The 27,088-nt window shown below is 36.1% G+C and overlaps 1 protein-coding gene across 1 annotated transcript in view; it reads left to right on the top strand.

Annotated features, from left to right (window-relative positions):
• The window catches only part of Mipol1 (mirror-image polydactyly 1), a 204,244-nt gene that overhangs the window by 90,111 nt on the left and 87,045 nt on the right, over positions 1-27,088 (top strand).

The following is a 27,088-nucleotide window of genomic DNA, read 5'->3' as shown; positions in this document are numbered from 1 at the left end:
CCAGCATGTAAGTTAGAAGGTATTAACAGGAAAAAAAGCATCAGACTAGTCTCATGAAAGATAACACTAATATCTTGCTTAGAGGAACAAGACCAGATCGAGAGAAGGTAACCCAGTTGGGAAAGATTTTGAAAACAATATGAATAGAACTTTGAAGATAGTTTGGATTTGAGCAATAGAGAACAAAAGGACATGGCTGACCTCCATTATTTGGGCTTAAACACTGATGATATTTGTGTTGTGATGAAAGATATTTTGGGCGAGGATAAAAATATTTAGTAAGGGAAAGTAATATTGATAAAAATTGATAAAAATAAGGACCAAGGACTTGGCTATTGAGTCATCAGCATATCGTGAATTAGATCTGTAACACTACAAAAATCTAGAGGAAGAACAGAGTCCATGACCAATGTCTGTAGCATGTGCTAGCAGTTGGCAGAGTAGGAACATAGACACAGAATGCCGAGTGAAGTAAGCTAAAGAGAGTGCAAGGGAGACTCAAGAAAGTGAAACGAGATGGTTGTTTTCCTGTAAGGCATAGGAGGGTAAAGCAGGAAAAAGAATCAGCCATGTGAGTGATGTTGAAGGCTTCTATAAGATTTAGTTCAAGACACAGGCAAATAGTGTGGTTAAATAGGAAAATGGAAAATGAGGGGGGAAATGCAGTGGAGATACACAATGCTTTCCCTCCCTGTAATACATGAGGAAGATTACTGTTGAGTAGAAATGTTTATGTAATGTCTTAGGAGAGTATTTACTTTCTAATGAGAGATAGGAGAAAGGGGAAGTGAGCAGATTTGTTTTAAGGGAGAGAATTGCAGTAGTGAGTGTTGCTATAAACGTAGATGGAAAATAGACATAATATAGAAAAAAAATCACATGAAGAGTTTTGACTGTTAGGAATCAAGGAAGTTACTTTTATTGTAACTGAAGTGCAAAAAAAAAACCCAGTGTTGTCAAGTTCATAATTTTAGTAGACAATTGAGGTGTCTATCCTTTTCTTAGTGATGATGTTAGATTAATTAATTGAGATTTATAAAGTCAATAGGGAATAGTTTTTTGGTATGTAATGAGCATAATACAAAAACACAGGTTTTCTAGGCAAAGCTAAATGCCCACTTGAGAATTAAAGAATTGAATTTGTTTTGTAAAATTAGGTATTGTCTGATTTCCTTTCTCAGCATTTGTGTAGCTTCTGTAGGTAATTACAAGAAGCCATAGACATAATGGGGAAGAGCCAGTGCCTATTGCCATTAGCCATCAGGTCTTTCTTGTGAAAAGAGGGAAGGGAATGGTAAGTATTAAGGAAGGCAACTAGTGAGAGAGATTTTTCCTGAAAGTAAGATCTCATTGATTAAAATTGGTGGATCTGTGTTTGATAATTCTTAGTTTATCAATTGGCTTAAAGTGCTATAGTGTCAGGCTGTGATAATCTAGAGAAAACATTAGAAATAATGTCAGTGAGGTTGGGGAGACGGCTCAGTGAGTGAAGTGCTGGCTGTATGGCCTGAAGACTTTGGTTTGGATCCCCAGTACCCATGTTTTGTTGTTGTTGTTGTTGTTGTTGTTGTTTTTAGAAGCCAGATGGGATCACAGCTCTCAGGAACTCATGTGTTGTGGGGCATAGGGAGACACATCCTGGGACGCTGGCCAGCCACTCTAGCCAAAACAGTGAATTTCAGGGTCAGTGGAGACCCTGCCTCAAAAACATTAGGTAGTAAAGCATCTATCTCTGGCTTCCCATTCAGGTTATGTATCCACATGTACATATGCTCACACAAGCATGCAGCACATATGCAGGTAATTCACCCACATGTGCATATGCTCACACATGCATACAGCACTTATGCAGGTGATGCACCCACATGTACATATGCTCATACATGCATGCATTACATGCATGTATATAATGTAGAAGCCAATATATTCCAAAGTTGTTCTTGTGTAAGGTTATATAGATTTATAGAAGAATAAATCCTGAATGTTATCACATAGCTAGCAAGGAAGATAGAGAAGTAACAAAGTGAACATATCTAGGGGAAATATATGAATAATTTAAAATTTGCAAATTTCTCTTTATATAACAAGAACAGAAATCTAAGCCTGAGAAGTTAATATAATGACATATATTTTAAATTTCAAAGCTCTATACTAAAGCAGTCATTGGCCAATTACCAATTTCTCTCTTGGAATTTTGTGTGATCTAAGGTCACAGACAGGTTGAGATTATGTAGCACAGCCTAATCCACTTGAATAGCAAATCCACAATCTTGAACAGTGATATCAAAGTTAATTTCCATTTAGCAAAGAAAATAATCAGATAACGGAGTATTAAAAGCTCTCTTTTGTCTTCATTTTCTGTTCTTTATAATTAACATAACGTACAGTTATAAAATATGCAAAATAATGGTGTGCTAAATAATCAGAAAGTCATACTGGAAAGAAAACAAATTAAAATATTTAGAACTTCACAGAAAATAGGAAACATTAAACATTCTTAATTATAGTGATTGTAAAAAATCTTATTATTTTATTATTTTGTTAATTTGTTTTCCTATATATCATACAGTAAATTTTTCTGTCTTTCTGTTTTTCCTTCCAATATGTTACCATTTTATCAATTATAGTTTCTTTTCATTTTCCTTCATATAAATATTCTATTGTTAAATAGAAACTTTTAAAAAGTATAACAAAGTGTAGAAAATACAGATAAACACAAAGGAGAAAAATCCCTATAAACTCATTCTCTTAGAAATAATCACATGCATATGCTTTGCAATACATATTGAACAACTGCTTTCTATCATTGTTTTTCAATTAGACTTTATAATTTGTACATAGCATAATTTCATAATGTGAGTGTTAAGATTTGATTAACTGACCTATAACTGGAAGACTAACCATAGTCTTCTGCTTTGACAAACTGGAAAAAAATTGTAGCTAAAATATTACCTGTATCTATATTTCTGTCCTTAGGGAAAATACCTAGGAGTGAAAACGATGAGTCATTGAATATAGTTAAAATTCATTAGATTTGTTATTTTAATTTTTAAGAATATTTTTAGTGTAAGAGTGCTTTACATACATGTTTATCTGTGTATAATGTGAGTGGATGGTGCCTGAAGAGGCCAGGAGGGGGCATAAGAGTCCCTAAACTTGAGGTACAGTGGTTGTGACCCATGTGTGTGTGTGCTGACAACTTCTCTACTAGAGCAAGTACTTCTTTTTTTCAAGACAGAGTGTCTCTGTAGCTTTGTGACCTGTCCTGGAACTAGCTCTTGTAGACCAGGCTGGCCTCAAATTTACAGAGATCCACTTGCCCCTGCCTCCAGAGTGCTGGGATTAAAGGCGTGGGCCACCATCACCTGGCTAAGAGCAAGTGTCCTTCATCAGAACCATTATCCACCATGATCAAGTCGGCTTCATCCCAGAGATGCTGGGATGGCTCAACATACGAATATATGTCAACATAATCCACCATATAAGCAAACTGAAAAAAAAAAAAAACATGTGATCATCTTATTAGATGCCAAAAAAAACATTGACAAAATATAGCATCCCTTCATGAAAAAGGTCCTGGAGAGAGCAGGGATACAAGGAACATACCTCAGCATAATAAAGGACATATACAGTAAGCCAACAGCCACCATCAAACTAAATGGAGAGAAACTCTAGTATTCCCCTGAATTCAGGAACAAGACAAGGTTGTCCAGTCTCTCCATATCTATATTCATTATAATTCTTGAGGTCATAGCTAGAGAAATAAAACACCAACAGAAGATCAAAGAAACACAAATCAGAAAAGAAGAAGCCAAACTCTCAGTATTTGCTGATGATATGATAGTTTACATAAGCAACCAAAAAAAATCTACTAAGGAACTTCTACAATGCATAAACACTTTCAGTAATGTAGTGGGACACAAGATTAACTCAAAAAAAGAAATCAGTAGCCCTCCTCTACACACAGGATAAAAGGGCTGAGAAAGAAAACAGAGAAGCATCACCCTTTAAAATAGCCACAAATAGCATTAAATATCTTGGAGTAACTCTAACCAAACAAGTAGAAGACTTGTATGACCAGAACTTTAAATCTTTGAAGAAAGAAATTGAAGAAGACACCAGAAAGTGGAAAGATCTCCAATGCTCTTGGGTAGGTGGAATTAACAGTAAAAATGGCAATCTTACCAAAATCTATCTACAGATTCAACACAATGCCCATCAAAATCCCAGCAAAATTCTTCACAGACCTCGAAAGAATGGTACTCAACTTCATATGGAAAAGCAAAATACCAAGGATAGCCAAAACTATCCTGTGCAATAAAAGAAATTCTAGAGGCATCACAATTCCCTACTTCAAACTCTACCGCAGAGCTACTGAAAACATCCTGGTATTGGCATAAAAACAGACAGGAGGACCAATAAAACTGAATAAAAGACCCGAAAAATCCACATAGCTTCGTATACCTGATTTTTGACAAGCAAAAAATGTTAGATGGAAACAAAAAAGCATATTTAACAAATGGTGCTGGCATAACTGGATATCAACATGTAGAAGAATGAAAATAGATCCATATCTATCACCATGCACAAAACTCAAGTCCAAATGGATCAAAGACCTCAACATAAAGCCAGCCACACCGAACCTCATAGAAGAGAAAGTGGGAAGTATACTTGAACACATTGGCACAGGAGACCACCTTGTAAATATAACCCCAGCAGCACAGACACTGAGAGAAACAATTAATAAATGGGACCGCATGAAACTGAAAAGCTTCTGTAAAGCAAAGGACACAGTCAACAAGACAAAATGACAGCCTTACAGAATGGGAAAAGATCTTCACTAACCCCACATCACACAGAGGCCTGATTTCCAAAATATACAAAGAACTCAAGAAGAACAAATAATCATCAAAGTCATCAAAAGAACAAATAATCCAATAAAAAAAGTGGAGTACAGACCTAAACAGAGAGTTCTCAATGGAGGAATCTAAAATGACTGACAAACACTTAAGGAAATGTTCAACGTCCTCAGTCATCAGAGAAATGGAAATCAAAAATGACTCCGAGATTCCATCTTACACCTGTAAGAATGACCAAGATCAAAAACACTGATGAGAACTTATGCTGGAGAGATTGTTTGGAAAAGGGAACGCTTCTGTATTGCTGGTGGGAATGCAAGCTGATAGAGCCCCTTTGGATGTCAGTGTGGTGTTCTCAGAAAATTAGGAAACAACCTTCATCAAGACCCAGTAATACCACTTTTGGGTATATATCCAAAGAATGCTCAATCATGCCACAAGGACATGTGTTCAACTACATTCATGGCAGCATTGAACCTGAAAACAACCTAATGCCCCTTGAATAAAGAATAGATAAGGAAAATGTGGTACATTTACACAATAGAGTACTACATAGCAGAAACAAAACGACATCTTGAATTTTGCAGGTAAATGGATGGAGCTAGAAAACATTTTGAGTGAGATAACCCAGACCCAGAAAAACAATTATCACATGTACTCACACATACGTGGATTTTAAACATGAAGCAAAGAAAACTAGCCCACAAATCACAATTCCAGAGAACCTAGAAAACAATTAGGACCCTAAGAGAGACATTCATAGATCTAGGTTTAATTCCCAGCACCCATGTGACAGACAGCTCACAACTGTCTAACTCTAAGATGTGACACCCTCGCACAGATATACATGCAGGGAAAACACCAATGCACATAAATTTAAAAGAAATCAATTTTAGCCAGGCAGTTGTGTTACACACCTTTAATCCCAGCACTTGGGAGGCAGAGGTGAGCAGATCTCTGCTCTACAAGAGCTAGTTCCAAGACAGGCTCCAAACTAAAGAGAAACCCTATCTCAAAAACAAACAAACAAACAAACAAAAGACTTTAATTAACTCTTTTTTTGTTAATCTGCATTGTGTTATGTGGCTCATTACCTCTCCTCAGTACCACAAGTTCAACTTCCTCCATATCTGGCTGGTGAATCTCTCAAATTCGTTTTCAGAATTCCTATCTCTTCCTATCCTCTTTTTACCCAGCTATTGGCTTCTCAAATCTTCATTAAACCAACCAGAAGGTACATTTTGTTGGTGAGGTAAAACAGAGATGCATCTTACAAAAAGATTATTCTAACACCAATGTTATCACAGAGACTGGCGGAATGCTCAGTGCCTGCACAGATCTGTACCAGGTTCTCTGCATATGTGTGTGTGTGTATACACACATATATGTATGTGTGTGTGTATATATATATGTGTGTGTATACACACACACACATATATATCTTATGGCTTCTAGCTTAGTGTTTTTATATGGAATTCCTCAGTGTGCAAATGTGTGGATCTTTAATTTTTATGTCTATATTGGAATCTTTTTCTTATGTTTGTTTGTTTTGTTCAACTACAATGTGTTAGCTTTTGTTTGGTCTTACTACATTTTATTTTGTTTTTATTCTTAAGGAGCCCCTCCTTTTAGAACGAGAAAGAAAGGGAATGGATCTGGATGGGAGGGCATGTGGAGACAAACTAGGAGAAGAAGAGGAAGGGGAGACCATGGTCAGGATATATTATGTGAGAAAAATATCTATTTTCAATAAAAGGAAAAATGGAACCATACACAAAGGGGATAAGGGAGATAGGAGTCTCTGGTAGGAATTAAAGGGAGGAGGGATTGGAGTAAAATATGATTAAAATATATTAAATGAAATGGGAGAGGTAGGGAGGGGAGCAGAGAAAAATGTAAAGCTCAATAAAAATAAAAAAATTCTTAAATAATTAATAAAACATCTATTTAATAAAGCAAAACTAAAAAGAAATGACCTGCTACAGTCTTTTATATGTGTTGTAACATTCATCAGTACTTCATCTTCTTCTTGTTCCTTTTTTGATTTTTTATGTATTTAGTGGGTTTTTTGATTTACATATTTAGTGGTTGTCTTAAGTTATTTCCTTTTTTAACCTGTAGATATTTTTATACATATAGGACATAAGCTTCATTTTTCTTGGTGTCTACTAAATTAAAGCCATTCTCCTCAGCTAACCATGATAGACATAATGTACTCAAAGGAGATGATCCACTGGGGAGTATAGGTTTAGGTTTAATAAGCAATGCCAAATATTGTCCCAAATTTAGTGTACCAGTTTGTTAACAGTTGATATCATTATCTATCTTATTTTTGCATTCAGATGGGTATTTAATCATATTTCCTTTTGGCTTTAAATAGTATATTTCTTGTGACTAATGATATTAAATAATTTTTCACATATACGTTGGTCATTTGATATCTTTTAGTCTGCTGGGGGTGTCTGCCCACTACTGAATTGTGCAGTTTGTCTTTATTACATTTCTCTTTTAATGCTACTTTAATAGCAACATTTAATTTTATCACTTTTCCTTTCCTGACCAGTGCATTCTCTGCCTGGCTAAGAAAGCCTTCCGTAACAGGTCTTGTTCTGAGCACAGCAGATGAGGAGTAACCTGGCAGACTGCATGGAACGTGGATTTGAACTATGAACTTACGTTGAGCACATTTGGTACTAAAAGGGACTAAATACTGTAGAATCTTTATTATAAACTACTTTGGCTTGAAAGTATCTGTTTTGCAAAGATGGGATTTTGAAAAGGAAAACACTGAAGTTTATAATGGGGATGTGAGGAAACTACTTGATCACTTTTATAAACCCGATGACAAATTTCAGATTGTATGGGTATTTGTTCAGTATCTTCATTGTTATGAGAAAATTTTCATTTAATATCTTAATGTAGTATATAGATGCATATTACATTTTACCTTTAAATAAACAAATAGCTAATTAAAATATATCATCTGCTTCTACAAATAACCCAGGAGGAATGCTAATCTGTCAAGCAGTGTACTTGTCTTCAGTCCTTAGAGCAAGATGCTTCTGCGTAAACCTTGCGTTCACAAGGCCTCCTTTTCAAAATGACTCTGTGGCTATGCTCGTACATTTGCATACAGGTTTGTTTGATTAATTGCTACTTGACTCATCTATCATAATGCTAAGCTCTGGGATCACAAAAGATCAGACTCCCAAACCTCTTCCTAGAATTAATTTAAATATTTAATGTCAAAATCTTGAAAAGATTCAAAGGAAAATGGCTTCTTTTGTTACTAGTAGCCTGTTTCAGTATTATGATCTCTTGAAAAAGCCAAAGTTGCATAGTAATTCATTATTATTCAGGTATACTAAAATTTTGGCAGTACTAATAAAAATAAATCAAAATATGCAATAATCTGTGCATTTAAAATGTATTCCTTCTAAAATTTTTGATAAGTATACAACTCATAAATAAATGATGTAATTTGAGTTTTTTGAGTTTTTTGAATGAACACTGAAAAAGTCTTTCTCATTTTTCTCTTTTTTTACAATTTTTGCTTCTCTTTTTTTACAATTTTGGTTTTAGACAAAATTTATACTCAAAAATAAAACACATAATTATTAAATAGACAATTTGATGTTTATACTCATATCACTGCATCCCTATGAGTATCTAAAACAATCTATGTTTTAATATTCTAAGAGGTTTTTATTACTTATATCCCTTTCTGTTATCCTTCCTCAATCCAAAGAGCTTCTCTTCTCTGATTTGTTTAAACTAAAGATTTGCTTTTTATTTATAGAACTTCATGTACACAGAATCATTCAATGTTACCAAGTTATTTGTGTATTCATTTATTTTTTCCCATAAGTTTACTCATATTTATTACTAGGTAACATTGTTCATTGTTGTTTAATATTAAATTTGTGTTCAATCTTTTATAAATGCTCATTTGAATTATTGCTGTTGTTAATTTGTTAAAATGGTGTGATAGTTCCTGTACAAGGATTTTTTTTTGTAAATACATATTTTCATTTACTTGGTTACATACCTGGGAATGGTATTTCTGAGTCATAGAATAGAAATATACCAAATTTTGAGTAAAATACGCACTTTACTTTCACAGAAGGGACTTTCTTACTTTATACTCAGTAACTTATTGCGGTTTGGATCCCTCTTTTAGTAGCCACCACTTCCTGTCACTGCTGTTAATCATAATCACATTAGTAAATGTGCAGTGGTATGTGATTCTGTTTGGAATTTGCTTCTTCCAGTGCCTAATGCTGTTAAACATTTTTTATATGTTTACTGGTTAGCTAGTTGTGTTTTTCTTTTTGAAGTAGTTTTATTTTTATTACTTTTATATTTTTTGGCTTTTTATTATTGATTTGTAGATCATCGTAGATTCTGAATGAAATCTTGTCAATTATGTTTATCACTCATACCTTCTCCTAGTTTTTATTTACCTATTTACTTTATTTAAAAGTTTTGCCAATATAAATATATTTATTTGTAAATAGAATACATTATTTATTTATTTATTAAAACAATCTTTCATTTTACATACCAATTCCAGTTCCCACTCCTTCCCCTCCTTCCCCTTCCCCCATCCCATCCTGTATCTACTCCTTGGAGAGGATAAGGGCTCCCATGGGGAGTCAACAAAGTCTGGCACATCACATAGAGGCAGGACCAAGGCCTTACCCCTTGTATCTAGACTGAGCAGGCTATCCCTCCATAGAGAATGAACTTCCAAAAAGTCAGTTCATGCACTGATGATAAATCCAGGTCCCACTGGTAGTGGCCCCACAGACTGCCCCAGCCACACACTGTCACCTACATTTAGAGGGCCTAGTTTGGTCCTATGTAGCTCCCCCCCATACCATCTGTCAGTCCAGGGTCAGTGAGCTACCACTAGCTCAGGTCAGCTGTTTCTGTGGGTATCCCCATTATGGTCTTGACTTCTTTGCTCCTATTATTGCTCCTCCCTCTCTTTGACTGGATTCTGGGAGCTCAGCCCAGGGCTTAGCTATGGATCTTTGCACCTGCTTACATCAGTTGCTGGATGTAGGTTCTATGTTGACAATTAAAGTAGTCATCAATATGATTACAGGTGAAAGCCAGTTCAGGTACCCTCTCTACTATTGCTTAGAGTCTTAGCTGGGATCATCCTTGTGGATTCCTGGCAATTTCCCTAGAGCCAGGTTTCTCACTAATCCCATAATGACTCCTTCAATCAAGATATCATTTTCCTTGTTCTCACTTTCTGTCCTTCCTCATCTCAACCATCCTGTTCCCTCATGTTCTCCTCCCTGCTGTGCTTCTCCCTTCCCCTTCCATCCTCCCTCCCCCCCACCATGCTTCCAATTTACTCAGGAGATCTTATCTATTTCCCCTTTCCAGGGAGATTCATATATGTCTTTCTTAGGGTTCTCCTTGTTACCTAACTTCTCTGGGGTCATGGACCATATAGGCTAGTTATCCTTTGCTAATAATAATAATAATAATAATAATAATAATAATAATAATAATAAATAGTAAGTGGATATCTAATATCCACTTATGAGTGAGTACATGCCATATTTGTCTTTCTGAGTCTGGGTTACTGTCCTTGGGATGGTTTTATCTAGTTCTATCCATTTACCTGAAAATTTTATGTAAATGGAGACTAATCTTTCGTTCCTGGCCACCCACACCTGAATAATCACACAGAAACTATATTAATTACAACACTGCTTGGCCAATAGCTTAAACATATCTCTGGCTAACTCTTATATCATAAATTAGCCCATTTTTATTATTCTGTATCGCCACGAGGCTGTGGTCTGGGTAAGTTTCAGGTGTGTCCTCTTACTCTCTCTATATCTCTTCCAACCTGGCTATATTCTGCCCTGCCGTAGACCAAAGCAATTTTATTCATCAACCAATAAAAGCAATACCTATACAGAAGGACTTACCACATGAATTTCAAGATGTCATTGTTTTTTACTGCTGTGTAGTACTCCACTGTGTAACTGTAGCACATTTTCCTTATCCATTCTTTGGTTGAGGGGCATTTAGGTTGTTTTCAGGTTCTGGCTTTTGTGAGTAATGCTTCTGTGAACATAGTTGAGCAAATGTCCTTGTGATGTTTCTGTACATGCAGCCTTTATTTTTATTTTATGCATATAGGTATTTTGCCTATATGTATGTCTGTATATCATATGCATGCAGTTCCCTCAGAGTCCACAATAGGACATCAGCTCCATTGGGCTTTCTGTTACAGATATTTGTGAGCTGCCATCTTGGTCCTGGGAATTGAACTTGGGTCTTCTGAAAGATCATTTATTGTTCTTACTACTGAGCTGTCTGCCCAAAACAGAAGTTGTTATTTTTTATTTTTTTTGTTGTTGTTGTCTTTTAATGATCAAATATAACTTAATTGTATGCCCTTTGTGAGAATTACTTACTAAAAGATTCCAAATATATTTTATTCTATGAAGTTAATTTAATTATTTTTTATGATTTGTTTTGAATCTGTGTGACAGATGAATATCTAGTTCTAGCATCATTGATTGAAAGGTTTTTTTTCTTATGAAATGGCTCTTGGAATTATATCTGTGTCTGTTTCAGAACATGTTTTACTCTAAGAATTCTTTGTTTATACTTAGGTCAATATTACACTGTCTTGATAATTGTAAATTTTGTAGTCAGGCATTTCAACACTTTCAACTTCACTTATTAAAGCTTAAGTTATTAATTCTATTTGCATTTCTGATAAATCTTATAATTTTCAATTTTATAAATTTTTGGTAAGGTTTTGATTGAGATTGTTTAGAATCAATTGGTAATGAGTATCAGAAGAGGCTGATAAAAAATGTGAAAGCTGGGCCGGGCGGTGGTGGCGCACACCTTTAATCCCAGCACTCAGGAGGTAGAGGCAGGCTGATCTCTGACTTCGAGGCCAGCCTGGTCTACAAGAGCTAGTTCCAGGACAGGCTCTAGAAACTACAGGGAAACCCTGTTTTGACAAAACCAAAAAAAAAAAAAAAAGTGAAAGCCAGTAAGTTCCTAGAGCTTCACTGTCATGGGTAACTTGGTGTATAGTGATCAGAAGCAATGTTTGCAGATACCATGGTTGTAAATAAGATACTCTAGGGGCTCCCAAGAATTCTTTCCCAGCAGTACTGTGTTCAGCAAAGGCAAATCCATATCCATAGAAAATGTCTAGTAATAACACAATATGCTGGTTCCCATAAATAACAATGGTCTAATATAACAACCTGCCATTATTTTCTCATTTGACCATCCATAACAACATATATTTTAATATGTTTTATTTACTTTTTTAAGAATTTTGTTCAATATATTTTGATAATTTTTATTTTCGTTACCAGACCCCCGCCCTTCTATCTTTCTGCCAAAACAAATTTACATTCTGAGAGAGAAAGACACACAGAGAGAGAGAGAGAGAGAGAGAGAGAGAGAGAGAGAGAGAGTTAAATGTCTAGTGTTTGTGTTGGCTAAGCACAGAACCTGTCCTGTGTTGTAGTTGATGTATCTAGTGTCACTCTCCTGAAAGCATTGATTTTTTTCATCCTCCCAGCAGCTGTCAATTGCAATTAGCTTCTTGGGTAGGAACAGGACTTTATATCCATGTCCCTTACTCATTTCTGGAACTTTTTTCTGGCTTGAACTTGTTCAGGTCCTGTACATTCTGTCAGTCTCTGAATTCGTAAATGCAAATGCACTGCTATGTCTGGATTCTGTTTCCTTGAAATCATCTACCACATCCAAAATCTCCCCTCTTCTGCATAGATCCATGAGCCTGGAGTGGAAAAGTGTTATTGACATCCTATGTAGAGCTGAGCTTGCAAAATGTCTCATACTCTGAATAATTTGTGAGTTTCTGTGTTAGTTACTGTCTACTGAAAGAAGCTTCTCTAATGAAGAATGTATAATTCACTTAGACATGAGTATGGACACATATCATTAGAAGTTGCTTTATTTCTGTGTTCATTTAGCAAAATAATAGTAATAAGCTTCCCACAGGGCCCCTGACCTCTCTAGCTAGCCACATGGGTTCCATCTCATTGAGCAGGCCTTAAATCTAATAAAATCATGATTGCTTAGTCACAGAACATTTATTCTATCTAATGGAGTGGGTCTTAAATCCAATCTTTAAAAGTTATTGGTTTCTCCATAACATGTGTGCCACTATTGCACATATGGACATATCTTTCAGACAGGCTATTATGGTAGCTCACAGGGTTCAGAGGTGAATGAGATTGAGCATTTATTTCCTCCTGCAATATAGAGTATAACACTTTTAATCTCTATGAATGTGAGCCAATAGGGTAAAACTTCAGTTTGAGAACCAAATAAGTCTTAATTTTTGAAGTGAACAAAACATCTATGTTGTTTCAGGTAGAAATCTAGTTAAACATGAATGGATTATGAAGCAGGAAAAAAATGTATATCAAGCCAGAAGTAATATGTTTTGAATTTTCAAAATGTATTCTTGCCCTCCTTGAATGTACAAAGCAGATGCAACCGAACCACAGATAAGGAACTTTCAGTGATGATTGATACAAGTGGACATGGCATCAATAATAGCAATTTCAAAATATTTTGAATATATATATATATATATATATATATATATATATATATATATATATATGGATGTCTGGTCTCCTGGAGAATAAGTTTTATGGAAAAAGGATGTCCGGGAATTATGCTCCCAGAAGGCTTTTTTTTTCTCAGAACCTAAGGCTTGTGGTGTTTTAACCCTATGAATTTTTAAATGTTGGCTGTCAGTCTGCCAGAGTGTATTGACTTTTTTCTATTGATGTTTGTCTTAGTGTTTGTATTGGTGTTTAGAGACACCATGACCATGGCAACTCATATAAAGGAAAACATTTATTTTGGGGTGGTTTACAGTTTCAGAGAGTGAGTCTATGATGTTCATGGCAAGAAACATGGCATCTTGCCAGCAGACTTGATGCTCAAGAAGGAGCTGAGCGTTCTACATCTTGAGTGCCAGGAAGCAAAAGGAAACTCTCTAGGCCTAGCCTGAGCATATGAGACCTTCAAGCCCACCTTTGCAGTGACATGCTTCCTTCAACAAGGCTACACCTCCCAATAGTGCCACTATGTATGGGTCTAGCACTCAAATTCATGAATGAGTCTGTGGGGGATATTCCTATTCAGACTACCACAGTTTTGTAATTATTTTTTGACAGTTTCATATAGTTATTTTGATCATGTTTTTCCCTCATGCACCCACTCCTTGAAGACCCATCTCCACCTTCTCCCCTGCCCAACTTCACATTTATATTTATCCCCACTTAAAACTAGCTGAGTTCAGTTTGTTTCTGCCAACTACCAATTATTCCTGGATGTGGGGCCTGCCCTTGAAAATGGCCAACATGCCAGGGGTCACACCATTGAAGATAACTATGTCTCCGTCTTCTAGCAGTTATCAAATGCCAGTAGTGCTTTAGCTATGTGTGGGACTTCGTGCCCACCTTCCCCATCCATGTTGAAATTTATATAACTAATAAACTGTACGTTGAAATTAGGCTTAATTTGATGCTTGGATTGCCATTACCTTTTTGTTTGAGGAGTGCTAGTGGCTTTTATATAATATTCAACTGATTGTTTCTCAGGCTCTTACAAAAAAAGATTTTAGTTTTTCTCCCATTGTAATCTTAGAACCTAGAGTGGCTTCTGTTAGGATTTAACAATGTTTGGGCAACAGATTTTGCAAAAAGAGAATTAAGAATGAGCACATAAGTAATTGACAGTTCTATGGAGATTACAACATTTATAATGGCAAATAAACAAAGTTTGCAAACCAAGAGGAAGCCTCAGAGGTTCCAGGAATGCAATAACTGAAGAAGAGCAAAATAAAGAATTCAACTGCAGCTAGAGCACTAATACTGAACTTAGCTCTGTGGTTTACAATAGTACACGAAGAATGACTGTCCATCCGTGCATCAACTGCCAACTTTACATTTAGGTTGGTCTATGTTTTTTTGTGGATTTTTAAAATGCATTCATGTTTACTTAAGAGGCAACTCATTACAATGGTATTATTTATTGAATTTTGTTTTCCTGACCATCAGCTAACTGCAAAGTTCAGGTACACAAGGTTATAACCACATAAAAGGAATCAGAATACCACATCCTTCTAGTTGCACTAACCAGAGAAGTAATGTGATTGTCTTAGAAATAAATGTCTTTGCAGCCTGGAAGAGATTACAGAAAATGAATAAGCTTCATCAAACCTCATTTATGTGATAATTTTATAATTATCTTTATTTTAATCATTTCAGTTATAAAATATTGTTCTTCATTTTAATTACTTTCTGATTATTCATATTAAAATACAGAAATGTAATATTTTTCTGATATAATTGCTATCAAAATGAAAAAATCAGAACAGTTCTAGAATTTTTGCCATTTATTATTGAACTTATGAGGATGTATTATTAAGAAATTTCTACTTTTAGTCCAACTCTTGTAATTACAATCTCAAATCCATTTAGACATCAGACATTTTAAAAGAAATATCCTAAGCATCTCTAAACTAGGAAATACCACGCCAGTATTTCTAAATCTTAAAGAAAAATGATATTCATTGTGACATTGTATATGTATATATAAAAAAACATACTTTGGTGATGTTTATTTCCTGTACACATTCTTTTTTTGAACTTTTTAATTTGTTTTTTCAAGCTATCTTTTCTCCTTTTTAATTATTTTTATTGATTTTATTGAGTGATTTTATACACTTTTCTCTGCTCCCCTCTTTTTATCTCCTACCCTTCAACTCTCTCCCATGGTCTCCATGCTCCCAATTTACTAAGAAGGTCTTGTCTTTTTCTACTTCGCAAGTAGATTAGATCCATGTATGTCTCTCCAAGGGTCCTAATTGTTTTCTAGGTTCTCTGGGATTGTGATCTGTAGGCTGGTTTTCCTTGTTTTGTGTTTAAAAACCATTTTATGATAATTGTATTTCTGGGTCTGGGTTACCTCACTCAATATGGTGTTTTCTAGCTCTATCAATTTGCTTGCAAATTTCAAGATCTCATTTTTTTTCTGATGTGTAGTACTCCATTGTGTAAATGTACCACATTTTCCGTATCCATTCTTCAGTCGAGGGGCATTTAGTTGTTTCCAGGTTCTGGATATGACAAACAATGCTGCTCTGAACATTGTTGAGCATATGCTCTTGTGGTACGATTAAGCATCATTTGGATATATACCCAAAAGTGGCATTACTAGGTCTTGAGGAAAGTTGTTTTCTAATTTTCTGAGAAATTACCACACACACATCCCAAGGGGCTGTACCAGCTTGCATTCCGACCAGCAATGCAGGAGTGTTCCCTTTACCCCACAACCTCTCCAGCATAAGTTGTCATCAGTGTTTTTGACCTTGGCCATTCTTACAGGTATAAGATGAAATCTCAAATTCATTTTGATTTGCATTTCTCTAATGACTAAGGATGTTGAACATTTTCTTAAGTGTCTTTCAGCCATTTTAGATTCCTCTGTTGAGAGTTCTCTGTTTAAGTCTGTACTCCATTTTTTTCATTAGATTATTTGTTCTTTTGATGACCAATTTCTTGAGTTCTTTGTATATTTTGGAAATCAGACCTCTGTCTGATGTGGGTTTAGTGAAGATCTTTTCCCATTCTGTAGGTTGTTCTTTTGTATTATTGACCCTGTCCTTTGCATTACTGAAGCTTTTTAGTTTCAGATTTCTCATTTATTAATTGTTGCTCTCAGTGTCTGTTTTACTTGGGTTATATTTATGAAGTGGTCTCCTGTGCCAGTGTGTTCAAGTGTACTTCCCACTTTCTCTTCTGAGGTTCAGTGTGGCTGGTTTTGTGTTGAGGTCTTTGATCCATTTGAACTGGAGTTTTGTGCATGGTGATAGATATGGATCTATTTTCATTTTTCTAACTGTTGATATCCAATTATGCCAACACCATTTGTTAAATATGCTTTCTTTTTTACATCTGACTTTTTTTTTGCTTGTCAAAAATCAGGTGTTCATAGGTATGTGGATTAATATTCGGGTCCTCGATTCGGTTCCATTGGTCTCCTGTCTGTTTTTATGCCAATACCAGGCTATTTTTAGTACTGTAGCTCTGTTGTAGAGTTTGAAGTAAGGGATTGTGATGCCTCTAGAAGTTCTTTTATTGTACAGGATTGTTTTGGCTATCCTGAGTTTTTTGCTTTTCCATATGAAGTTGAGTACCATTCTTTCGAGGTCTGTGAAGAATTTTGCTTTCCACCAGCAATGGATGAGTGTACCCCTTACTCCACATCCTCTCCAGCAAAGGCTATCATTGGTGTTTTTGATTTTAGCCATTCTGACAGGTGTGAGATTGTATCTCAAAGTTGTTTTGATTTGCATTTCCCTGATCGCTAAGGAGGTTGAGCATGACCTTAAGTGTCTTTGGCCATTTGAACTTCTTCTGTTGAGAATTCTCTGTTCAGTTCAGTGCCCCATTTTTTAATTGGGCTAATTAGCATTTTAAAGTCTAGTTTCTTGAGTTCTTTATATATTTTGGAGATCAGACCTTTGTCTGATGCGGGATTGGTGAAGATCTTCTCCCAATCAGTAGGTTGCCTTTTTGTCTTAAGGACAGTTTTTTCTATTTTTTTTTTTTATTTCAGCTGTCAATTTGATTATTTCCTGCTATCTAGTTCTCTTGGGTGGGTTTGCTTCTTTTTGTTCTACAGTTTTTAAATGTTCTTTTAATTCACTTGTGTGGGAATTTTCCAGCTATTTTATGTAGGCATTTAGTGCTATGAACTTTCCTGTTAACACTGCTTTCATTGTGTCCCATAAATTTGGGTGAGTTGTATAGTAATTTTCATTGAATTTTAGGAAGTCTTTAATTTCTCCCTTTATTTATTCCTTGATGCATTGATGCTTCAAGTGAGCATTGTTTACTTTCGATATGTTTGTGGGATTTCTGGAATTAGTGTTGCTGTTGAATTATACTTTTAAGCCATGGAGATCCAATAAGATACATGGGTTTATTCTAATTTTTTTTGTATCTGTTGAGGTTTGTTTTGTTATTGAGTATGTGGTCAATTTTTGAGAAGGTTTCATGAGGTGCTGAAAAGAAGGGTTATTCTTTTATGTTTGGATGGAATGTTCTATAGATGTCTGTTAAGTCCATTTGAGTCATAAAATCTGTTAGTCCCCTTATATCGCTCTTAGTTTTTTGTTTGACTGACCTGTCCAGTGGTAAGAGTAGAGTGTTGAAGTCTCCCATTATTAGTGTTTAGGGTTTAATGTATGATTTAAGCTTTAGAAGTGTTTCTTTCACATATGAGGGTGCCCTTGTATTTGGGGCATAGATGTTCAGTATTGAGATTTTTTTCTTGACGGATATTTCCTGTGACTATTATGAAATGTCCTTTTTTTGTCTCTTTTGATTGTTTTAGTTTGAAGTGTGTTTTGTTAGGTATTAGGATAGCTACACCAGCTTGTTTCTTAGGTCCATTTGATTGCATAATTTTTCCCAACTCTTTACCCTGAGGCGATGTCTGTCTTTGAGGTTGAGGTGTGTTTCTTGTATGCAGCAGAAGGATAGATTCTGTTTTCATATCCTCTCTGTTAGCCTGTGTCTTTTTAAGGGAAGTTGAGTCCTTTTGTATTAAGGGATATTAATGACCAGTGATTGCTATCTTCTGTTAATTTAGTTTTCGCTGTTGGTGATGTTAATTCGTGTGTTTTTCCCTTCTTTGGGATTTGCTGCTGTCAGATCATCAATAATCTTTGTTTTTGTTGATGTAGCCAATTTCCTTGGTTTAGAGTTTTCCTTCTAGTACTTTGTGTAGGGCTGGGTTTTGGATTAGGTATTGGTTAAATCTGGTTTTGTTATAGAATATCTTGTTTTGTTCTTTTATGCTGATTGAAAGTTTTGCTGGGTATAGTAGTCAGTGCTGGTATCTGTGGTCTCTTAATGTCTCCATAACACTTGACCAGGACCTTGTGGCTTTCATTGTCTTTTTTGAGAAGTCAGGTGTAATTCTGATAAGTCTGCCTTTATATGTTACTTGACCTTTTTCCTTTGTAGCTCTTAATATTCTTCATTCTGTATGTTTAGTGTTATTATTATATATTCTGTATATTTAGTGTTATTATTATGTGTTGAGGTGATCCAGTCTATTTAGTGTTCTGTAAAGTTCTTGTATCTTCATAGACATATCTTTTTTTTGGTTGGAAATGTTTTCTTCTATAATTTTGCTAAATATGTTTTCTGTGCTTTTGAGTTGGGCTTCTTCTCCTTCTTATATATCTATTATTCCTATTATTCTTAGGTTTGGTCTTTTCATGGTGTCCCATATTCCTGAATGTTTTGTGTTAAGCTTTTGTTAGATTTAATGTTTTCTTTGGCAGATGAGTCTATTTCCTTTATTGTATCTTCAGCGCTTGAGATTCTCTCTTCCATCTCTTGTATTCTGCTGTTTATGCTTCCATTTGGAGTTCCTGATTGTTTTCTCATGATTTCTGTTTTTGTTATTCCCTCGGCTTCTGTTTTCTTTATTGTGTCTATTTCCATTTTCAAATCTTGAATAGTTTCTTTCATATGTTTGATTGCTTCTTCTTGGTTTTAAGAGATTTTTTTGATGTTTTCCAATTTTTTTGTTTGTCTTTTCCTCAATTTCTTTGAGGGAATTTGTCATTTCTTCCTTAAAGGTCTCAAACATTCTTCTAACATTTTTTGGGTCATTTCTTCTGCTTCATCTATATTTGGTTGTTCAAGTCTTGATGTTGAAAGTTCACTAGTTTTTACTGGTGTTGTGTTCCTCTTTGTGGTGTTATATGTATTCTTACCTTGTCTACCCATCTTTTTCTCTTATTAGTGTAGTTTGGGTTGCCTGTGACTCTGGTGATCAATCTTCCAGGAGCTAGTGATTCAGGGCTCAGAGGGTAGCTCCTCATGGTGCAGTCAGTGCCACAGTTCCAGTCACCCTGTTGGTCACTCCACGTTTCTGGAGGTCGCTCAGTGCACTCAGAGTTTGTTCTGCTCCTGTGTAGTTTGCTGTCTCAGGCCTTCTCTGATATATATTTCATTATCAAAATGATTATATTGGTATCATTTTTAATAATATTTTTATTCATTCTCTCATATAGTACATTCCAACAGCAGTTTCCTCTCCCTCCTCTTCTCTCAGTCCCTCTTTTCCTTTACCCCAGATTCACTCCTCTGTTTCCCTTCATAAAAGAGCAGGCCTCCTAGTAATATGAACCAAACATGGCATAACAAGTTACAATAAGACTAGGCACATACCCTCATCAAGGCTGAACATGGCAACCCAATAGGAGAAGCAAACAGGAGTCAGAAGCAGCCATACTTCCACTGATAGGAGTCCCACAAGAACACCAAGCTACACAACCATAACATATCTGCAGAAGGCCTCGGTCAGTCTCATGCAGGCTCTCTGATTACAAATCAGTCTTTGTAAGCCCCCAAATATGCCCCCCATTCCAGTTGTCTTTCCCAGTACTCTCTCCCTCCATTTGCCCTCTACCTGATTTCCATGTTTCCATCTTCAGCTGCCCCCAGGCCACCTGAAAAAAACCTTTTACTTGCCCTTTTCAAGGAGATCCATCTGTTCTTCCTTGAATACTACTTTCTAATTAACCTTTCTGGGTCTGTGGATTGTAACCTGGTTATCCTTTATGTTACAGTTAATATCCACTTATAAATGAGTACATATCACATTTTTCTTTCTGGATCTGGGTTATTTCACTAAGGATTCATTAGTTCCATACATTTGCTTGCAAATTTCATGAGGTCATTGTTTTTTTAATAGCTGAGTAATACTATATTGTTTAAATGTACCACATTTTCTTCATCCATTCTTCAGTTGAAGGACATCTAAGTTGTTTCCAGTTCCTAGCTATTATGAGTATAAGCCAAGCACCTAGAGATTAAGGGAGGATCATACCTTTCTCTACATATGCAATAAACATAGTAGAGCAATTCTTCTTCCTCCTCCTCTTCTTCTTCTTCCTCCTCCTCTTCTTCCTCCTCCTCCTCCTCCTCCTCTTCTTCTTCTTCTTCTTCTTCTTCTTCTTCTTCTTCTTCTTCTTCTTCTTCTTCTTCTTCTTCTTCTTCTTCTTCTTCTTCTTCTTCTTCTCCTTCTTCTTCTTCTTCTCCGTCTTCTTTTTGGTAAGATGGAACATGCTTTGGGTATATGCCTAAGAGTCATACAGCAAGGTCTTTAGGTAGATTGAATCCCAATTTTCTGAGGAATTGCCATATTGATTTCCAAAGTGTCTGTACAAGGTTGAAATGCCATCAGCAGTGGAGGACTCCAGGATGAACATCATTTTTCAAAAACAAGTTATTTCTTCTCTTTCAGTTCTTTTTAAGCATATTGTTGGGAAAGCATTGTGATTATCATGACTATCATTTCAAAATATAGTGATTTTTAACATTTTTTAAATGTAAAGCAACAAAAGCCTATTGAGTCTTTAGTGCTTCTAAACATCTGTAGTTCAAAGTAAAGAATTCACAGTGACAGTTTAGTTTCTGTTTTCACTGGAAGAGTTTAATATTTGTTTGTAAAAGAAGGAGTTATAGCGGGGCAGTGGCAGCACACCTTTAATCCCAGCACTCAGAAGACAGAGGCAGTCTGATCTCTGTGAGTTCAAGGCCAGTCTGGTCTACATAACTAGTTCTAGGCTAGGCAGAGCTGTTACACAGAGAAACCCTGTCTCAAAAGGGAAAAAAAGAGAAAGGAAAGAAAAGAAAGAGTTATATGTCATCCAAGTACTAAGATGTTTGATAGTAGTGCAGTTATGGTGATTTATTGCCCAAAGCAATTTGAACAGGAGAAATGGCTGCTATTAATACATCTCAAACAACTTTACAGAACTGTTTGCTAGGACCTCAGGCAAATTATTCTTTCAGAAAGCAAACAAGAAGTGTAGTAACCATTGCAGTACCTGACACAATATTTAAGAATTTATAATGATCAATAAAAGAAATTTGTAGTTTGGTACAATAAAGTTCATTTTATAAAATTTCACCATTACTTCTGTCTGTTTTGCTTTCTTGCTTTGTAAACTTTTCTCATGTATATTTACAGTGGCAAATTTAATGTTTTTCTTATTATCATTGACCTTATAGAGTTAATGTCATGAATTGCTGTAATAATTTCATCCTCCCATAATGATCTATCTTTTAACTTCTGAAGTCATGTTTATGCCACACAGGTATAAGCAAAGAACTTAGAGATTAAGGGAGGAGGATCATAGGTTTGTCTATATAACAAGACTCTATCTAAAAAATTCAAAACAAAGTATGTTTTTCATCCATTACCCCTATTGTTTTAAAGAAAACGTTAACTATAATTGCTTTTTGTCTGTAACTTTTCTTGTGTATCTCTGAAATAATGAATGGTTTTCTAAACATAATCTCCTCTTAGTTATGTGTGTAATTCTGTTGTCCTTACAGGAAGCCCCTGAAGAAGGGTTCATTTGGCTTATAGGTTAAGAAGACACACAGCCCATCACAGGGAAGAAAGCATGATGACAGGAGTATTATTGGTCACCTTGTGTCATTCTTTAGTCAGGAAGCATAAAAATGACAGAAAATGGGACTAGAATATCAAGCCTGAACTCCCACACCCAGTGACATTTTCTCCAGAAAGCCACCATATCATATGGCTTCACAAAGTTCCAAATTAACATCAATAACTAGGGACAAAGTGTTGAACCAGATAAGCCTATATAAGATGTTTCACATTCAGACCATAATAACCACAATGTTATTACATCAAAAATATGATAATTCCATAATGTCATGGAACATGTGGTATAGTTTTCAAATTCCCTTGACTTACCAGAAATACCATAATTATGACAACAGCAAATAAAAGCCTTTTGTTCTGTTGGACTAGAAGTAACAAATAGGAAAAGAGCAATTGCCTCAGTGATGGTAGCCCCAGATTTGTGAGCTGGACATACAAGCTCACTCTTAATAGACATAGATCCTGAGAACAAAACGATAACCTCTAGTCTTCAGGTGGATAAAGCTGGAGGCTTATAGTTCATGTAGGTGTTCAGGCCAAAGCAAACTCAGACCTCAGAGGCTTGGACTCTGATTCTTTAATCTTTCAAAGCTAGTGACTTAAACATCTCTATGCTATGGTTAGAATCTTTTTGCTCAGGAGTTTGAATGCTAACAGTCCAGAACCCAGCAAAGAGTGTAAGAGCTCTTGAGTTTGGGTGTTGGATCCCTCAATTCTTAAAATACTTAGCAGCCAGTTGTTACAACTCTTGAGTTTCGGTGTAGCGTGATTTCTAATTGATCTTAATAATATAATCTTAGAGTCAGGTATAGGGGTAATGCTGAAAGATCAGAGAAGCAGAGCAGCCAGCCACTAAAGTTCTTATCTCTCCAAATGCTTAGACTGAATAGACAAGATCCTGTCTCTACTAGTTCTCAGACTGACTGGCACGACTGAATGCCTGAGCTCCTGTCTCATCCCACATTATATTCCTCTCTTCACCCAGCCATACTCCTTCCTGTCTCTACCTCCCTAGTGTTGGGATTAAAGGCTGTGACTCCCAAGTACTGGGATTAAAAGTGTAAGCTATCACTGCCTGGGTTATTTCTCTTTTAGACTGGATCAATCTCATATAGCCCAGGGTAGCCTTGAACTCACAGAGATCTGTCTGCCTCTGGCTCCCAAGTGGTGGGATTAAAAGTGTATGCCACCATTGCCTGGACTCTATGCTGACTAGTCAGTAGTTCTGCACTCTGGATCTTCAGGCAAGTTTTATTTGTTAGATCACGAACAAAATATCACCACCTGCTGGGACTCCAGACTTTTAACTCTTCCAGCAGCTTTTTGGAATTCTGTCAGTGGCCAGGAGTTCCAATGTTATGTTTTCTTCTGTTCGTCACAGCCACTGACCCTCAGTAATTTAAACATCCAGTGATTCTTTGTAACTTTAAAGCCATCCCTTTGCTGCTGTCACTGATCAGATGCAAAGCTCAGGTGTGTTGTCTGCAGTGGATGCAGGCAGCTAATCCCGCCCTGCGTGTGATGAAGAGCACAGTAGAAAGTACCATCAGGAAGAGGCTTTCACAGCCAGGGATAGCCAGTCACAGCCTGTGTCCATGTAGTTCCTGTGCCATCAGTCATGTCCCAGCCATAAGCCTCACATTTGCCCCAATCACAGGTCATTGCTGAGTCATCCAGGAAGTGCACACTCCTTGTCTGAGTGAAAATAGCTGCAAGATGGAGTCAGTCATCGAAAGGTCATTAAAGGTTGTCATGATTAAAGACTGTAAAGGCTGATGTAAACTTTCTGGAACAGTTGTGACTGTAACAAGGCCTCCTGAAAAAGAAGTCATGGCTTCAGCAGCAGCCATGGTTAGTGATCTTCTTAGCTGACATGCAGTTGTTGGTGTGGAGAAATTCTGTGCAAATTCATTTTTTTCTTACTCTTATAAGTTTAATTATTTCACATGAACATTGATCTGAAAATACTGGTTCAGAGAAATGATAGGAAATTTGTCTTTGGCCTAAATGGAGAAAATTAAGCTGAAAAGTTAAAGGGCTTATCCTGTATTATACAAGAATAGAGGCTTCATGTTGCATAACTCTTAAGAAATGAATCTACAAACTGAGACTATCACATAAATCTGCTCTGAGTGGGTAGATTTAGGTCACGTAGGGGAAGCTAATGCCAATGAAGTGCCAGTGAATAGTGCCAATGAAGGAATCACTGTTGAAGACAGGCACAGCAAAAGCAGCATACCTAACATGAGAAAGCAGTTCACCTGGGGAGACAATTAAAGTACGGTTACAAACTTGATACTTAATACTTTGTGGCGAGAGAGAAAAACGTGGTAACAGTATGAGGGGAAAGATGGACTGAACTGAATATAAGAAAGAAGATAAGAAAACATGTATGAATGAAAACTACGATCATTAACATTTTCAAGTAAATGAGTGCAGGGAGAACAGCTGAAGACAGAAACAAGAGTCTCAGTTAACAATGGTTATTTTCAGTCCATACACATGTGCTTTTAAAACTATGAGAGAGGGCTACTGATGTGGTCCAGAGGGCAAAGGCACCATGGCCAAGGCTTGCTGTTCTGATATCTGCTCCTGGTACTCACATAGTGAAAGGGAAAATCAGCTCCTGTATATTGTCCTCTGACTTCAGTATGTATGCACACAGTACACACACACACACACACACACACATTAAATAAGTGTTCTTAAAATATGACTAGTAAAAGTTTAATGTAATGTCCTAAGATGATAACTGTGTTAGAAATCTTAAGACAGTGTGTGTGACTGTGAGTATGCATACATTTGTGTTCATGTGTGTGCATATGTGTGTGTGTGTGTGTCTAGTGCTGCGTATCAAACTCAGGGCCTGGAACATGGTAGGTGAACACTCTATCACATGTCCAGGTAAAATGATAAGATGGTAAAAAGAAAATACCTCTAAATTCACAACATGCTCCAGAACTGCAGAACACCAAAGTTAAACATAACCAGGAGTTATATAATTGGTTAGGACAGCTCCTGAGAAAGATAAATCAGCATACAAAGGGATTAGTATTCTATCAGAGTGACTTCACATTGCCACAGAGCTCTCTTATTTACATGAGGTTGACAGCGACACAGCATTTCTTTACTGAAGAATACAGGGGACAAATAATCAGGTTTCTAGAGAAAGAACTATCCCCACAAACAGAATTTTGAAAGTTGTACTTTTGAAAAAGAATTTGAATCCAGGGAAGAAATGCAAATGGTTTGATGGGGCATATATACTAATCCCTTCTCAAGAATTCTTTTATATAAACTGTTTCAGAGAAATGAACAAGTTCTTTTTTAGCTTTGGAAATAGCACTAGAAAGCTCAACCCAAATGCATCTACCACATAGTAACTTACTGGAAATCTGAGATAAATTACAAACCAAATTAAATGTACACATACATTTACACAATGGGCATAACCAATATATGTGATGATTGGGTAGACCTCATAATGTCAAGGACTGTCTTCTATTAGAAAACTGAGATAATCTATCAGATTAACACAATTGGTTCAAAGACAATGAAACCCGACAGAATTTTACAGAGGAGGAGGAGGACCTTTTGGCAGGCTAGGAATAAAAGATAGTGCCCCTAATATGATTAGTGTATCTACCATCAAAATACCTGCTCTTAACTGTACGCTACAAGCATTTCTTTTACATTCGGCACAAGAGGGCCAAAAGTGCAGTGCACGTTAGTTTCTGTCAACTTGACACAAACTAGAGTCACCTAGGAAGAGCAAAACTCAACTGAGGAATGCTCTCCTTACTTTCCAATATTTCCTTGATACTTCTCCATTTATTTTTTTTATTTTCTTTTTTATTCAGTTTCAACTTAAGAATATACCCAAAATAAACCCAAAGTGGGATTACTCTGTTTCATGAAAAAATTTTAATTCTGCAGCTGAAATTATTTACTTTGCCTTTGGACTTCCATAGATCATTCAGTCTTTAGCTTTTTGATACTTAATCATTTCTTTATAAAATTAATTGAAAATGAAAGATAATAATAGTAGAAAAAAGCTGTGTTGTTATTTATGCAATTTATTCTCATGTCATAATTTTTATTTTCACTATGAGATGAACTTTCTTCTTGTTAGCTTAAAAAAAGCAAAAATAGGTAAACTGTAATGGTAATTATGTGTTCCCTCCAAATAATAATGAAAGTAAATGTGTCACAGAGTTTTTACATAATTTTTAAAATGTGATAAGTGAATTAGGTTGTCACATACATAACACACCGTAAGAGAACTACCACTTAACCAGTAGGCAGCACATCATATGTTCAGAATATGTTACCTCTGTGTGTTTGTACAATGTGCATATGTGTATATTTACATGCTCCTTTGTGTGAGCAGAGGCTTACACATGCCATGGCATGCATGTGGAGTGGTAAGGATAACATCCGTGTCAGTCCTCGCTTCCCACTTTATTTGGGACAAGCCCTCTGGCCCGCCTCCCATTGTGCCGTAGGAGCACTGGGAGGGTAGACATAGTACCACATCTGACTTTTTAGTTTGTTCTAGTGATGGAAACTCAGACCCTCATTTATGCAGCAAGTACTTTTCCTTCTAAATCATTATCTCAATCCCCCAGAATTTATCTTCACAAGGCTGTCAGATAATTTAAATTAATATGAACTTG

This window comes from Arvicola amphibius, chromosome 7, assembly GCF_903992535.2.
Source record: "Arvicola amphibius chromosome 7, mArvAmp1.2, whole genome shotgun sequence".
Taxonomy (NCBI): domain Eukaryota; kingdom Metazoa; phylum Chordata; class Mammalia; order Rodentia; family Cricetidae; genus Arvicola; species Arvicola amphibius.
Note: the sequence above shows the minus strand (reverse complement) of the source record. Positions and strands in the feature narration are given on the sequence as shown.